Source organism: Mobula hypostoma, chromosome 17 (genome assembly GCF_963921235.1).
Source record: "Mobula hypostoma chromosome 17, sMobHyp1.1, whole genome shotgun sequence".
NCBI classification, from domain to species: Eukaryota; Metazoa; Chordata; class Chondrichthyes; order Myliobatiformes; family Myliobatidae; genus Mobula; species Mobula hypostoma.
Genome location: NC_086113.1, coordinates 35,359,677 through 35,376,184, shown reverse-complemented (window position 1 = coordinate 35,376,184; position 16,508 = coordinate 35,359,677). Strand labels below are relative to the sequence as shown.

Sequence of the window (16,508 nt, the reverse complement as noted above, 5' to 3'; positions counted from 1 at the left end):
TTAGTAGGAGGCAGCGAATGGTAATAAAAGGATCCTTTTCTGGTTGGCTGCCAGTGACTAGTAGTGTTCCAAAGGGGTCGATGCTGGGACCACTTCTTTTTATGCTGTTTAACAATGATATAGACGATTGACTAGATGGCCAAGTTCGCAGCTGATACGAAGATTGGTGGTCAGGTAGAGTTGAGGACACAGGAAGGCTGAGGAACAATTTAGATTAGGAGAATGGGCAAGAAAGTAGCAAATGAAATACAATGTTGGAAAATGCATGGTCATGTACTTGGTAGAAGAAATAAATGTGCAGACTATTTTCTAAATAGAGAGAAAATCCAAAAATCTGAGATGCAAAGGGACTTGGGGTCCTCATGCAGAACACCCTAAAGGTTAACTTGCAGGTTAAGTCAAAGGTGAGGAAGGCAAATGCAATATTAGCATTCATTTCAAGAGGTCTAGAATATAAAAACAGGGATGTGATGCTGAGGCTTTTTGAGGCATTGGTGAGGCCTCACCTTGAGTATTGTGAACAGTTTTGGGCTCCTCATATAAGAAAAGATGTGCTGGCATTGGAGAAGGTTCAGAGGAGGCTCACAAGGATGATTCTGGGAATGAAAGGGTTATCACATGAGTAATGTTTGATGGTTCTGGTTCTGTACTCGCTGGAATTTAGAAGAACAGGGGGACCTCATTGAAACCTTTAGCGCGTTGAATGGCTTAGACGGAGTAGATATAGAAAGGATGTTTCCTGTAGTGGGGGAGTCTAGGATAGCCTCAGGATAGAGTGGCATCCATTTAAAGCAGAGAGGTGGAGAAATTTCTTTAGCCAGAGGGTGGCGAATTTGCGGAATTCGTTACCACAGGCAGCTGTGGAGGCCAGGTTGTTCGGTGTATTTAAGGCAAAGCTTGATAAGTTCTCGATTTGACACTGCATCAAAGGTTATCGGGCGAATGCCGGAGGGTGGGGCTGAAGAGAGGAAAAAAGGATCAGCCACGATTGAATGGTGGAGCAGACTTGATCGGCCAAAAGGACTAATACTCCTTATACTCCTTTGTCTTATGGTCTTATATTTGCAGCATCAGTCTCTCTTGATCTTGACCGCTCCCCTTCTCTGAAATTTAAAACATACCCAAAATTTTCCAAATCTATTAGAAGGTCTTCCAATGAAGGATTCTTCATTTGTTCCTAAAATGCTAACTAACCTGCTACATATTTATAGTTTTTTTTTACTCCAGGACTCTTTTGAAGCCTGGATTTGGCAAAGCAGGTTGGTGAACTCAATTCCTGACAAAGCAACAGGAGGGGGCAAAGTGCAAATCCCTGTGAGCTCAGACACAGTCTAATGTAGCCCAGAGAAATCTTTATTTTTTTACTCTTCCAGCAGTGCAAATCAACAAGCTATCAAAAAGTAGCACCTTCATTTGTGCAGATGTTAAAAGTGCCTGTGCCAGTTCTAACATCTGCTTATTAGCTTTAAATGAGTCACCTTCTGGAACTGCTCAACTTCTTTCAGGTCCTAGCTTCTCATCAGTTAGAATAAATTCTTGGTTTATCCATCCTTGGGTCGAAACTAGATGATCTCATGTTTGGCTCATTTAAGTTCCTTCTGTTTTAGTTTTATCGCTTACTTAAACTGGCTACAGACATTTGCAATTTCCTGTTTCCATCTGGATAAATACTACCTTTTATTTATTTAGATTCATCTGTCAATTCAATATCTGCCTATTAGTCCTTCATTTATTATTAATAATTATTAATATACTAATCCAGTGGTTCCCAACCTGGAATCCACAGACCCCTCAGTTAATGGTCAGGGTTCATGGCATAACCAAGATTGGGAACCCCTGGACTAATACTTCAGAGTGCCACCTTGGTAACATCAGTTGTCTCAGCCTGCCAATCTCAGTATTTCCCCTTTTAACTTCATTCTACATTTGTAATTCCAATTAGCTTCAGAAAGTGCATAGAAATAAAAGCTATGAAATCAACTTTTACCTTCTCAATGCCTTTAAAACCTAACACATTATACAACTCGTGTTGGATCAGTGCCTTTTTCTTGAGGGTTCAACTTTTCCATCTTGACAGATTCTTGTACCCTTAGGTCCATCTTGGCCTGCTGATCACAAGGTGGACAGAACATGGTACAAATGAACCATAATATAGGGCGTAATCTCAACGAAATTTATACATTTCAGAAAGACCTTCACCCTAACTGCAGAATCTAGCAAGAGTGTGTGTAGTTTTAGAAAGGGTCATTTGACAGAGATGAGGAGAAGTATTCAGAGGGCAATGAATCAGGATTGTTTAATGTCCTGTACACAAGTATAAAGGAGAATGAAATAATTGTTACTCTGGATCTATTGCAGCACAAAACAAAACAAACTATAAAGAACACAGTAATAATAATAAAAAATAAATAAAATACACATGGTAGTGTGTGTGTGTATATATATATATATATATATATATATATAATACGTATGTTCATAAAGTGACACTAGACTGTACATAAGGTGACTGACAGGAATCAATAAAGTACAGGTTTCCTTGCCATCCGAAGGTAGAGCATTCCTATGAAACGGTTCATAAGCCGGAATGTTGTAAAGCGAAGAAGCAATTACCATTTATTTTTATGGGAAAAATTTGTGAGCGTTCGCAGACCCAAAAATAACCTACCAAATCATGCCAAATAACCCATAAAACCTAAAGTAACAGTAACATATAGTAAAAGCAGGAATGATATGATAACTACACAGCCTATATAAAGTAGAAATACTTCTCTATGATGATGGCCTGCACTGTTCTCTGTAGTGAAAATCTGACGCAAGCACTGTTGGCAGAAACACGGCGCAAGCGCTCTTGGCAAAACACTCTCTCCAGTAACCTTTAAGCTATGAAGCTGCCAAATCATACCAAATAACACATAAAAATACACAGCCTATATAAAGTAGAAATAATGTATGTACGGTGTAGTATCACTTACTGAAATTGGGACGGTGCCGACCAAACTGATGATGGTATGTTAGACTGAGTCATCGGAGGTTGGCGTGGTGCAGTGGCCCCCAACCTCGGGGCAGTGAACCGATACCGATCCGCGAAGAATGCAGCAGTCCAGCGGCAGCCGGGAGGCACCCAGCACATCCTTAAAAAAAAAGCCGAAATAAACAAGCTAATTAATTAGTTGCAGCCCGGCATGTAAATGTCGGCCCAGATCAGACGCAATTGGCAATCGCCTCTGATCTGGGCTGACAATTACGTGCCAGGCGGCACCTAATTAATTAGCTTGTTTATTTCGGCTTTTTTCTTAAAGACATGCTGGATGCCTCCCGGCTACCGCTGCATTCTCCGCAAATCGGTACCTCTCCGCGGCCCGGAGGTTGAGACCACTGGGTTGGTGGGACACGGGGGTGTCATCTCATCGTCGATCAGGGCAGGCAGGTCATCTTCTTCTATGACTGCCTGCCTCGACGGCGAAGGTTGAGGTTCGTCGTCTGCTGTGGCTGATGTGGAAGGCTTGAGAAACGACAGTATGCTTGACGGCTAGCCTCTCGCATTTTTCTATCATACAGTTCTTTGTAAGCACTCAAACCATTCTGTAAATATGCCCTAAACTGATGTACCCTTTCAAAATTAAAGTCGTACTTTATCATTGCAGCGAAAATCTCACGTAGTTGCTTCACGTTCAGTTTCTGGACGACTTTACTTTCGCTACTGCATTCGGTTTTGATTGTTATCCTTTCCTCTTCCAATTGCGTCAGCTCTTCGTCTATCAGTTCTTGGTAATAGGATACTAAACCTCTTCAACATCATCTTCGTCAGCTTCCACAAGCCAAATTCACTTTGTCCTTGCTCTGTTCACAACGATCGAAATGCTTAATTATATCTAGTTTTGCACTAAGTGTAACACCCTTATGAGCTCTTTTAGGCTTTTCCGATACCTTAGAACTCATCTTGCAAACAGCTGCTCACAAGCACATGTTTAAGCAATGCTGGCTAGAATGCAGTTCCAAATCCAGGGGAGAGCGGCTGCTTGGGGTGTGCGCTGCCTTTTATTGCGCACTGCTTTTTTTGTAACAGTGAAAACACCTTCTGTTAGCGAAAACAGGTAACTAATGTAGGTCTTTTATAACAGCGAGGTTTCGTAAAGCGAACGTTCGAAAAGCAGGGGACACCTGTAGTGGTGGAGATCGTGGGGAGAGGTGTTGATTAGCCTTACTGCTTGGGGTGAGTAACTGTTTTTGAGTCTGGTGATCCTGGCGTGGATAATACGTAGTCTCCTCCTGATGGGACTGGGAGAACTAATCCTTGTGCAGGTTGGGTGGGATCCTTCATATTGCTACTGGCCCTTTTCCAGCATCTTTCTCTATACATGTCTGTGATAGAGGGTAGGCTGCTGCCGGTGATGTGTTGGGCAGTTTTGACTACCCGTTGTAGGGCCTTCCTGTCTGCCACAGTACCAGGCAGTGACGATGCTTGTCAGGATGTTCTGTACTGGGCATCTGTAGAATGATGTGAGTATGGATGTGCAAAGTCCAATTCTCTCAGCGTCCTCAGAAAGTAGAGCTTTCTTGACTGTGTAAGATTTGTTCTGAGACCATGAGCAGTTTCGCCAGAGCTTGAAACTGCTTGCAGTTTCCATTGCTATGCCACTGATGAAAAGGAAGGTGTGAGTTCTCCTGAAGTTGATAACCATCAGCTTTGCCTTGTTGACTTTAAGGAAGAGGTTAATCACCAGACCTTGATCTCTTTCACCTCATCTCTGTGGGTTGTCTAATCATTGTGGGTGATGAGTCCTACCACTGTCATGTCATCAGTGAATTAGATGCTTGGGTATATGGTTGTGCAATCATACATCAGCTGAGTGTACAGCAATGGGCTCAGCACCCAGACCTGGGGGGGAGGTGGGGGTAACAACCTATGTCAAGGATGATGGGGAGAGAGAAGCCGATGTGCATCCTATCTGAGGTCTGTTCCTTAGGAAGTTCAACACCCAGTTGCATAATGGTGTATTTAAACCAAGGAGTAGGAGTTTGTTCATCAACGTCTGAGGGATAATTTTATGGAATGCTGAAATAAAATCCAGAATCAGCATTCCGACATACAGTAGTTGTCCTTGTTTTCTAGGGCCAGGTGCATGACAGATGCTATGGTATCTGTTGTAGAGCAGTTCTGTCAGTAAGCATATTGGTGAGAGTCCAATATGGCAGGAATGGAGATTTTGATATGTGCCATTACCAGCTACTCAAAGCACGTCATGATGATTGGTGTCAGTGCCACCAGACGGTAGTCGCTCAGTTCCGCAGGTGTAGAGTTCTTTGGTACGGGGATGACAGAGGCTGATTTGAAGTATGTGGGGGCAGCAACCTGGATGAGTGAAGTGTTGAGGATGTCTGTGAAAACATCAATGAGCTGGTGTGTACACTCCCTGAGTACTCAGACCGGGATGTCTGGCCTGACCGCCTTATGAGGGTTGACTCTCTGCAGAGTCCTCCTCACACCTGCTGCTGTTACAGCCAGTGGCTGCTTACTTGGCAGGGAGGGTAGCTTTCATGGCTGGCATTGTGTTACCTGCCTCTAAGTGTGCATAAAAGTTTGTTTAGAATGTCAGGGAGGAAGGTGCCGCTGGTACAGTTGACACTGTTTTTCCTTGCGTAGTCTTTTGCTACACGTTCAAATATCATGCCTGAATCTTTCCATGCAGCTGTGTTATTTGATTTATTTGCTTTGTGGCTTACACAAAACAAGCACATTTCCATCTTTAGATAAGAGTTCTCATAGATACGGGAGCAATTATCAGCACTCTGCATTACGTTAGCCTAACATAGCATGTCTGTCTGTTCCTTGTTAGCCACTGTGCCAACAAATTATGACCAATATCTTGAGGAGATTGCACAGAACAAGAGGAGCTGAATGAGAGTCTTCAGCTTGTAACAAAAGGAAAAGGAGACAGAAACAGAACTCACATTTTAAAAAGTTTCTGTGCCCTGCCTTAATAATAGAAAAACTGCAGTCTTGACACTGATTCAGTCATATACATCCCAAAACACACGCAAAAAATCTACATGGCTAAATGCTCTTAAGTGAGTCCAAGAATTCTGAGCACCTTCATCTTACCACTAGCTGGTGAGATCAGGGGTAGGAATAGTAATAACAGGTGCATATCAACATTACGTTAAGGACACGTTTAAGGTTTTAAAATCCATAGAAGCGAAAACATTCACAGGCCTGATGAGATGTATTCTTGCATACAACGAGAAGCAAGGGAGGTGATTGCTGGGGCCCTGGTAGAGATTTCTGTGTCATTGCTAGCTGCAGGTTAAGTACTGGAAGACTGCATAATAACTATTGCTGTGCCCTTATTTATGAAGGCAGCAGGAATGAGCCGAGGAACTACAGGCCAGCAAGCCCTTTGTGAGTGTCAGTGAGTTACTGGAAGGGATTCAGAGAGATAAGATTTATTTGCATTTAGAACATCAAGAACTGATTAAGAAAAGTTAACATGGCTTAGTCATGGGAAATTATGTCTCACAAATTTAATTGCTTGTTTTTGAAGAAGTTACTGAGGGGATTGATGAGGACAAGGTCATAGATGTTGCTTTATGGCTTTTGACAAGGTCCCACATGATAGGTTGGTGCAGAAAGTTAGAGCATGTGGGATACAAGGCAAGTTGGTTAACTGGATACAAAATTGGCTTGGAGGACGTTAGTGGAGGGATATCACACTGGAGGTCTGTGACCAGTGCTGAACCATAGTCATCAGTGTCAAATATTAATAATTGGGAATGAGAATATAGGTATCATGTTCAGCAAGTTTGCAAATGACATCCAAGTTATTAGTATCGTAGACGGCGAAGAAGGCTGTATAAGGTTCCAATACAATCTAGATCAACTAGGAAAGTGGATAAGGGGATGACAAATAAAGTTTAACCAGGACAAGCACGAAGTTAAACGAGGACAGCACACACACAGTGAATAACAGAACCACGAGGAGTGTTATTGAATAGAAAGACCTTTAGTTACAAATACAAATTTCCCTGAAAATGGGAACATAGATAAACAGGGTGATAAGGAAGATTTTATAGCATACTTGCCTTCACAGTTGTATAAAACAGGCATTCAACCACACATGGAGTATTATAAGAACATAAGACAGGAGCAGAATTAGGCCATTTGGCCCATCGAGTCTGCTCTGCCATTCAATCATGGCTGATCCTTTATACCCCTCCTCAGCCCTACTCGCCAGCCTTCTTCCTGTAACCTATAATACCATAACCAATCAAGAACCTATCAATCTCCACCTTAAATACACCCAGTGTCCTGGCCTCCACAGCGGCCTGTGGTAACAAATTCCACAAATTCACCAGCCTTTGGCTAAAGAAATTTCTCTGCAGCTCTATTTTAAATGGATACCCCTCTATCCTGAGGCTGTGCCCTCTTGACCTAGAATCCCCCACCATGGGAAACATCGTTTCCACATCTACTCTGTCTAGGCTGTTAAACATTCGAAAAGTTTCAATGGAATCCCCTCCTCATCTTTCTAAATTCCAGCGAGTGCATGCTCAGAGCCATAAGATGTTCCCCATATGATAACCATTTCATTCCGGAATCATCCTTGTAAACCTCCTCTGAACTCTCTCCAATGCCAGCACCGCTTTTCTTAGATAAGTAGCCCAAATCGTTATCAGTACTCAAGCTCAGGCCTCACCAGTGTCTTATAAAGTTTCAGCATCGCATTCCTCCTCTTATGTTGTAAACCTCTTGAAATGAATGCTAACATTGCATTCGCCTTCCTCACCATCAACTCAACCTGCAAGTTAACCTGTAGGGTGTTCTACACAATGACTCCCAAGTCCCTTTGCATCTCAGATTTTTGGATTTTCTACCCATTTAGAAAATAATCTGCACATTTATTTCTTCTATCAAAGTGCATGACTGCATTTTCCAACATTGTATTTAATTTGCCACTTTCTTGCCCATTCTCATAATCTCAGACGTTCTGCAGCCTACCTGTTTCCTCGACACTACCTGGCCCTCCACCAATCTTCATCTCAGCTGCAAACTTGGCCAACTATTCCATCATCTAAATCATTGATACACAGCATAAAATGAAGCTGTCCCAACACCAACCCCCTGCAAACACCATTAGTCACTGTCAGCCAACCAGAAAAGGATCCTTTTAATCCTACTTGCTGCCTCCTACCAATATCTGAAATTTATCATCCAATAGAAAGAACAAGACTGAGTAAGCGGTTGCAAATGAAGCTGGGAGGTACCACAATAACAATTGCTATAGAAAGCAGAGAGTTGGTATAAATGGGTGTTTCTCCGGTTGGCAGTCGGTGGTGAGTGAGATGCCGCAGGGGTTGGTGCCGGCCCGTAGCTGTTTACCGTTTACATTGGTGATTTGGAAGAGGGGACTGACTGTAGCTTAGCAAAATTTGCTGATGACACTAAACTGTGTGGAAAAGCAAATTGTACAGAGGATGTGGAGAGTCTGCAGAAGGATATAGATAGGTTAAATGAGTGGGCCAAGGTCTGGCAGATGGAATACAACGTTGGTAAGTGTGAGATCATCCACTTTGAAAGGAATAATAGAAGAGCAGATTATTATTGGTGAAATATTGCAGCATCCTCTTGTGCAGAGGGACTTGGGAGTGCTTGTTCATGAATCACAAAATGTTGGCTTGCCGGTACAACAGGTTATTAAGAAGGCAAACAGAATGTTGACCTTAATTGCTAGAGAGATTGAATTCAAGAGCAGGGAGGTCATGCTGCAACTATACAGGGGGTACTAGTGAGGCCACACCTGGAGTACTGTGTGCAGTTCTGCTCTCCATACTTGAGGAAGGATATACTGGCTTTGGAGGCAGTGCAGAGCAGGTTCATTAGATTGATTCCAGGGATGAAGAGGTTAACCTATGAGGAGAGATTGAGTTGCCTGGGACTATACTCTCTGAAATTCAGAAGAATGAGAGGGGATCTTCTGGAAACATACAAAATTTTGAAAGGGATAGATAAGATAGAAGTAGGAAAGTTGTTTCCATTGGTAGGTGAGACTAGAACTTGGGGACATTGCCTCAAGATTCAGGGGAGAAGATTTAGGATGGAGATGAGGAAAAACTGTTTTTCCCAGAGATTGATGAATCTGTGGAATTCTCTGCCCAGGGAAGCAGTTGAGGCTTCTTCATTAAATATATTTAAGAAACAGTTAGATAGGTTTTTACATAGTAGGGGAATTAAGGGTTATGGGGAAAAGGCAGGTAGATGGATCTGAGTTAATGAGCAGATCAGCCATGATCTTATTGAATGGCAGGGCAGGCTCGAAGGGCCGGATGGCCTACTCCTGCTCCTATTTCTTATTTTCTTATGTTATGCTCTCTCTCAATGTCAGAGAGACCAAGGAGCTGGTTATTGACTTCAGGAGATCTGTGAGCCAGTCCTCATTGAGGGATCAGAGGTGCAGAGAGTTAGCAACTTTAGATTCCCTGGTGCTATCATTTCAGAGGATTCTTGGCAGGTGATACATAGTATGCAGCACCGGGTTGATGCTTACCTTGAAGTCCCCTCATATGCAAACGGCTCCAGACTTCACCTTTTTTGATCTCTGGGACAATAGGCGTGGCCTAATCACTCCACTCTACCTTGGAGAGGAATCTGGACACCTCCAAGCTCTGCAGTTCAGCGTCCACTTTAGGACGTAGTGCGTAAGCCACCGGACACGCTTTATGGGATCTTGGTGTTGCTGCTTCATCCAGTTCAATTCTGTCCTTCTTATTAGCAGTAAGCAACTGTGCCAGTGTCTGGTTAGTGCTGTCATTTGTGCTGCCATTGCCTGGTGATGTGACACTGGGAGTTTTGATTGGGTGCCAGTTGAGTTGGATTTTTCTCAACCATTCACATCCGATAAGTGCTGACTCTCCACTTTTCAACATATAAAGCTCTAACTTTTCAGCTTCCATATGTCAAATTTACTTTCAGTTCGCCTTTGGGAGACAGTATTTTGCCTGTGTAAGTCATTAGCGTCAATGATGTCTTCTCTGATGGCATCTTGGAAGACAGTGTGTTGTAGTCAACCTCTGGAGTAATGGACAAAGCTGGCCCTGTATCCAGCTCCATTTTCACCTTTACACCAGATGACTTACTGTGAACTTGATCTACTGTGAGCCAGGCGATTTTGTGATCTGCTTCAGTAACACTATGCAATTCTAGGCATGACAGTTCCCCTTTGTCAGACTCTATGTTGTCTGATTCTGTTTTACATTGGGTAACTTTATGCATTTCTTTAGTTTCGTGTTTGGGACTTTTCACTCAGTTGTGCTTTTTGTCTGCCTTGCACATCCTCTCTATGTGACCTTTTCTGTGACCGTTCAAAGAAAAAGTCTGCAGAAAGTGTCTGTGGACTTTTTCTTTGAACCAACTGTCATTTGCATCATGGAAGGAATTGCCACATCAATAATATTTTACACAATTCAGGGAGATCTTGTGCATTTCACATTCTAACCTTCTTTTCTGTGGCTCTGCTGCAGTCTCAAATGATATTGCAATGGACAATAGGTTAGGCCTTTTTCGGATAGTAGCTATGCATGCCACGTACAAGCCTGTACCTTAATGCATCAGAAAGTCCATCTCTAAAGTCACAGTACTGGGAAAGTTTGCACAGTTCTGTAATGTGTTCAGAAATGCTTTGATTGGTTCCTTTTGTAAAATCTAAACCTCTCAGCTATTGCCAGCACCAACAGGCTCTGGGACAGCTTCTCCCACTAGGCCATCAGACGGTTGAACTCACGCTGATTTGAGTGTATTATATAGTACATTGACTGTTCTATTTATAAGTTATCATAAATTGCTGTGATATCACATTGCACATTTAGTTGGAGGCGTAACGTAAAGATTTTTACTCCTCATGTATGTGAACGATGTAAGAAATAAAGTCAGTTCAATTCAATTTAGGGCTCAAGTGATGTTGAAAAATTGTAACCATTTCATCGAACGTCTTGCTTCCTGTTTCCCAGGGTTTACTAGGTTGTGTGAGAAACTGTACGTTTTTTGGGCCCATTAAGCTAAGCAGTGTAACGATTTTCTTTTGCTCCTCCACGTTGTTTGCATTACAATACAGTTGAACCAGCTCAATATATGACTCCCAACCTTCATTAGAGCTATCAGATTCATCAACTTTCCCAACTGAAGCCATCACCAAGGTATTTTCACTTTAAATTCAGCACGACTGTCACTGTTACTCTGTTTGTTAGCGTCTGTGACGGCCTTCTCGTGCCGTTTAACTCTCGCTGTTTCATCCCATAATGGTCAGTGCAGTTCGTGATATTCCCTGACATTCAGGTTCACACTCGTTGCCAATTTGTTGCGTCTGTGCACAATTACATATCAATTAAATAAAAGCACATGTGAGAGATGGCTTCAACAGGTGTATTCACCTGGCAACAAGAGAGAGAAAGTGAGCAATGCGCACATGTAGACAACAGCGCATGTACTTACATTGTGCTGGGGAGGGGCGGTCATTGCTCTAAAAGAAAAAGATTCATGCATTGCAAAGCCCTCCCCACCACTGGGCACATCTACACAGAGCACTGATGCAGGAAAGCGGCATCCATCTTCAAGTACTCCACCAACCAGGCCATGCCCTATTCTCGCTGTGGCCAACAGGAAGAAGGTACGGGAACCTCAGGACCCACACCACCAGTTTCACAAACAGTTATTACCCCTCAACCATCAAGCTCTTGAACCAGAGGGAATAACTTCACTCACCACATCATTCAACTGCTCCTACAACCTATGGGCTTACTTTCATGGACTCTTCAGCTCATATTCTCAACCTTTATTGCTTACTTATTTATTGTTTTTTTTTTTGCTTTTTTTACATTTGCAGTTTGTTGCCTTTCCAACATTGGTTGTTTGCTGTCCTGCTAGTTACGGTCTTTCATTGATTCTGTTATGCTTTTTTGGATTCACTGTGCATGCCTGAAATAAAATGACTCCCAGGGTTGAAATATATGTACTTTGATGGCTCTGGGTAAAGAGGGAAGATCGGTGGGTTGCTGCTAGGGCACAGGCCGGGGTCTGATCAACCCCGGTCGGGTCACCTGTTGAAAGACCCGAAGCACCTGACGACGCCAGGTAACATCACTGATGGCGTGCCCTAGCTTAGCATCATGCAGTTCTGTAAGAACTACCTCCTGGGACACCAGTGACCACCAGGAAGAGTCTAGTTGACAGCCTGGAAAGACCTCAAACCAGGGCGGGGTGGGTTAGCAGCCCTAACCGTCGCTCCTGTAAAGGAGTACCCAAGAAGGCTACGGATCAAAGAATGGAAAGACATCCCCAGGGAAGCCCGAGAAGGGGGGGGGGGGCTGCGGAAGAGCTTCCCAGCTGGGTGGATGCAAGGCTACCGACCCAGGGCAATGGACAAACGACAACGAATATACAGTGCATCTGTGGCAAAATTTGTAAGAACCAGCGAGGCTTGAAAATCCACCGGTCATGGATGAAGTGTAAAGAGCAACAGAGAGCACCACAATGTGCAGATTCCCAATCTGGTGAGACAGAGGAGGAGCAGGGTCAGGAAGCACCCCCAGTACCCACAGCCTCCGCGTGGTGCAAGCTGTGCATCCCAACATCACATCTCAGACCCTGCGGATCAGATGGCCCAAATCCTGCCAGACAGCAGAGTGGCAAAGATTTGGTGAGGATGTGGATATAGTGCTGGAAACAGTGGCCAGAGGGGTTGTGGAGAGGATATTGCAGGTAATGACAATAGTGATCATAACTATGGCAGCAGAAAGATTTGGTGCCGAGGAACAGAAGCTGGCCAAACAGCCATATGTTAAAACAACAGAGCCACCAAAATCCACAACATCCGGAAAGGACCCAAGGCGCTCAAGCACAACATAATTTGACAAACCATGAGGAAAGGGCACCACTGGAATAACGGCGTGTGATGCTGAGGAAAAGGCTCATAACCCTGAGAAGAGCAGAGCAACTTTGGAGGTGCAGGAGAGAAAGAGCACAGGAAAGATCTGCATTCATCAGCAACCCATTTCAGTTCACCAAACAGCTGCTGGGTCAGAAGAGAAACGGAAAGCCGTCCTACACAAAGGAACAGATAGACCACCATCTTCAAAGCACCTTCAGTAACCCAGACAGAGAAGCTGAACTGGGAGACTGCGATGCCCTCATCGCCCACGCAGAACCAACAGAGGCTTTCGGCCTTCGAGAGCCTCTCTTCAAGGAGGTTCAGCAGGTAGTCGAGAAAGCCAGAGCTGGCTCAGCTCCTGGTCCGAGTGACACCACCTACAACAACTACAAACGCTGCCCCCGGCCTCTCCGGCAGCTGTGGAAAATCCTCAAGGTCATCTGGAAGAGAGGCAAAGTGCCCAAGCAATGGAAGTATGCAAACGGAATGTGGATTTCAAAGGAAGAGAACTCCGAGATCATCAGCCAGTTTAGGATAATATCCTTGCTGAGTGTTAAAGGGAGGATCTTTTTCAGCGTGGTGGCAAAGCGCCTAACAGAGTACTTCCGGAGAAACAATTACATCGACACCTGCGTCCGGAAGGGTGGCGTTCCAAGGGTACCAGGCTGCTTGGAGCACACTGGAGTCATCACACAGCTCCTGAGAGAGGCCAGAGAGAATAAGGGTGACTTAGAGGTTTTGTGGTTGGATTTGGCCAATACCTATGGATCAATCCCCCACAAGGTTGTTGAAGACGCTCTGAAGAGGCACCATGTCCCTGAAGGAATCAGAGGCCTCTTATGGACTACTACAATGAGTTCCACCTCAGAGTCTCAACAGGGCCAATAACATCTTTCTGGTGCAGGCTGGAGATTGGTTTCATCACAGGCTGCACTATCTCAGTCATCCTTTTTGCCCTGGCAATGAATATGCTGGTAAAACCTGCAGAGCCAGAGTATCGAGGCCTAATATCAAGATCTGGGATCCACCAACCACCAATATGAGTCTTCATGGATGATCTGACCATCACTACGGAGTCAGTGCCTGGTGCTGAGTGGATTCTTAAGGGGCTGGAAAGGTTGATGAGGTGGGCAAGGATGTCCTTTAAGCCTCCAAAATCAAGATCTGTAGTGCTGAAGAAGGAGAGAGTACAGGAGAAATTTTGTTTCTCTATTGAGGACATTCCAATTCCTACCATCACAGACAGCCCTGTTAAAAGTCTTGGAAAGATGTTTAATGCAACACTCAGAGATAAGGCGGCAATAAGAAACACCTGTGGGGAGTTTGAACAATGGTTGCAAGAGGTTGACAGGACTGGCCTTCCAGGGCGGTTTAAGGCATGGATTGACCAGCACAGTATACTACCAAGAATCCTCTGGCCACTGCTTCTCTATGGGTTTCCAATTTCCACTGTTGCTGAATTTAGAGATGGCAGTCAGCCGGTTCCTGCGAAGATCGCTGGGTTTACCAAGGAACATCAGCAGGATCGCTCTGTAAGGGAATAACTGCAAACTGAGGCTTCCTCTGAAATCCATCGAGGAGGAGTTCAAGGTTTTGCGAGCAAGAGAGGTGCTGCAGTTCCGGGAATCTTCAGATCCAAAGGTTGCCGGAGCAAGAGTGGCAGTGAGAACTGGAAGGAAGTGGAGAGCAGGAGCTGCAGTGGAAGAAGCTGAGGTGTGACTGCGCCACAAAGTGCTGGTGGGGGCAGTCGCCAAGGGAAGAGTTGGACTCGAAAGCCTTGAGGTCCCCCATTTTGACCAAGTACAAGGGAAAGATCGACAAGAACTGGTCCAGAATGAAGTAAGGGCAGCTGTGGAGGAGGAGAGGACCAGCAGAGCATTGGCAATGAAACAGCAAGGAGCCTGGACCAAATGGGAGCAGGTGATCGAGTGAAAGTTCACGTGGAATGATCTCTGGAAGGTGGATCCACACCATATCAAGTTCCTTATCCAGGCTGTTTATGGCGTCCTTCCTAGCCCATCCAACCTGCACTGCTGGGGCCTTTCAGAATGACCAGCTTGCCCCCTCTGTGAGAAGACCGGTACACTAGAGCATATTCTGAGCTGCTGTCCCAGAGCTCTTGCCGATGGCTGTTATCAGTGGTGGCATGACCAGGTCTTCCGGACAACTGCTGAGACAATCTGCAGCACCCTTAACATCTGCCGGAAAACAAGTCCGGTCAAGAATACCATCTGCTTTGTCGAAGAGGGGGAAAGACCAACAGAACACCAGAAAGCAACCGGGTTGCTCTTCACTGCGCAGGACTGGAAGCTAAAAGCAGTCCTGGGAAAACAGCTGCAGTTTCCTCCCCACATCACAGAGACTACATTGTGGTCTGACATTGTGTCGTGGTCCGATTCTTCAAAGAACGTTCTAATGTTTGAGCTTACCATGCCGTGGGAAGAATGCATGGAGGAGGCCTACGAGTGGAAAACAGCCAAGAATGAGGATCTGAAGAACAATTGCCAAAGAGGAGGCTGGAGAGCAAAGTGTTGGCCCGTGGAGGTCGGGTGTTGTGGCTTTGAAGGTCACTCGCTCTGCAAAGTATACACTGCACTTGAAATCACGGGACAGAGAAGAAGGAGAGCCATTTCTATCACCACAGATGCAGCAGAGAAAGTGTCAAGATGGGTCTGTATAAAGAGGGCAGATCTGTGGGTTGCTGCTAGGGCACAGGCCGGGGTCTGATCAACCCCAGTTGGGTCGCCTGGGCGAGGGTGTATGATGTTGAAAGACCCGAAACACCTAACAACCCCAGGTAACATCACTGATGATGTGCCCTAGCTTAGCATCATGCAGATGTTTCTGTAAGAACTCTGAACTTTTGAAATTTGTTCACAAGATTCAAAAAGGTGTTACCTGACTGGAGGACATGATTTATCAAGAGAACTTAGATGGGCTAAGTCTGTTTTCCCTGGAGTAAAGAGAGCTGCGAGATGACATGCTGAAGGTATATAAAATTATGGAAAGCATAGATAGAATAGATAGCCAATGTCTCTTGCCCATGGTGAGAATATCTAAAACTAGAGGGTATAGGTTTAAGGTGAGAGGAGGAGTTTAAAAGGGGTAAATTTTTTATCCATAAAACAATATCATGGATGTGCTGCTCGAGGAGGTGGTGGAGGCAAGAACAATAAGAACATTTCAGAGGCATCTTGATCATGATGAGTGAGGACTGTATAATTAATGCAGGCAATTGGCGTAAGCATGGGTAGGCATGATGGCTGGCATAGGCACAGTGGACCAATGGTTCTGTCTTTCTATACTTACAAATGCTAATGTACATATGTGCTTTTTTAAAAATGAAGTGCTGTCTGAATGATACATGTTGGGGATCCGGGGCCATGATCATTCCTGGGACCGAAATGGGATTGGCTTCTTCAAAGTGGCTGCTTGCAGCATCTCTCAGAGTACCTAAGGTTAAAATCCATTCCTAATTCAACATGAGCACCTTCAGTTCTTGACTTTAACTGATTCCAAATCATTTACTGAAAAGCAGGGAAGGAAAACCACTGTGCTACACCTAGCGGACACAGGCAGTAACGCTCT

At 44.5% G+C, this 16,508-nt stretch overlaps 1 pseudogene; it reads left to right on the top strand.

The window, feature by feature from the left end:
• The first annotated feature begins 12,827 nt into the window (after positions 1–12,827).
• Positions 12,828–15,647, top strand: LOC134357982 (uncharacterized; annotated as a pseudogene).
• The last annotated feature ends 861 nt before the right edge of the window (positions 15,648–16,508 follow it).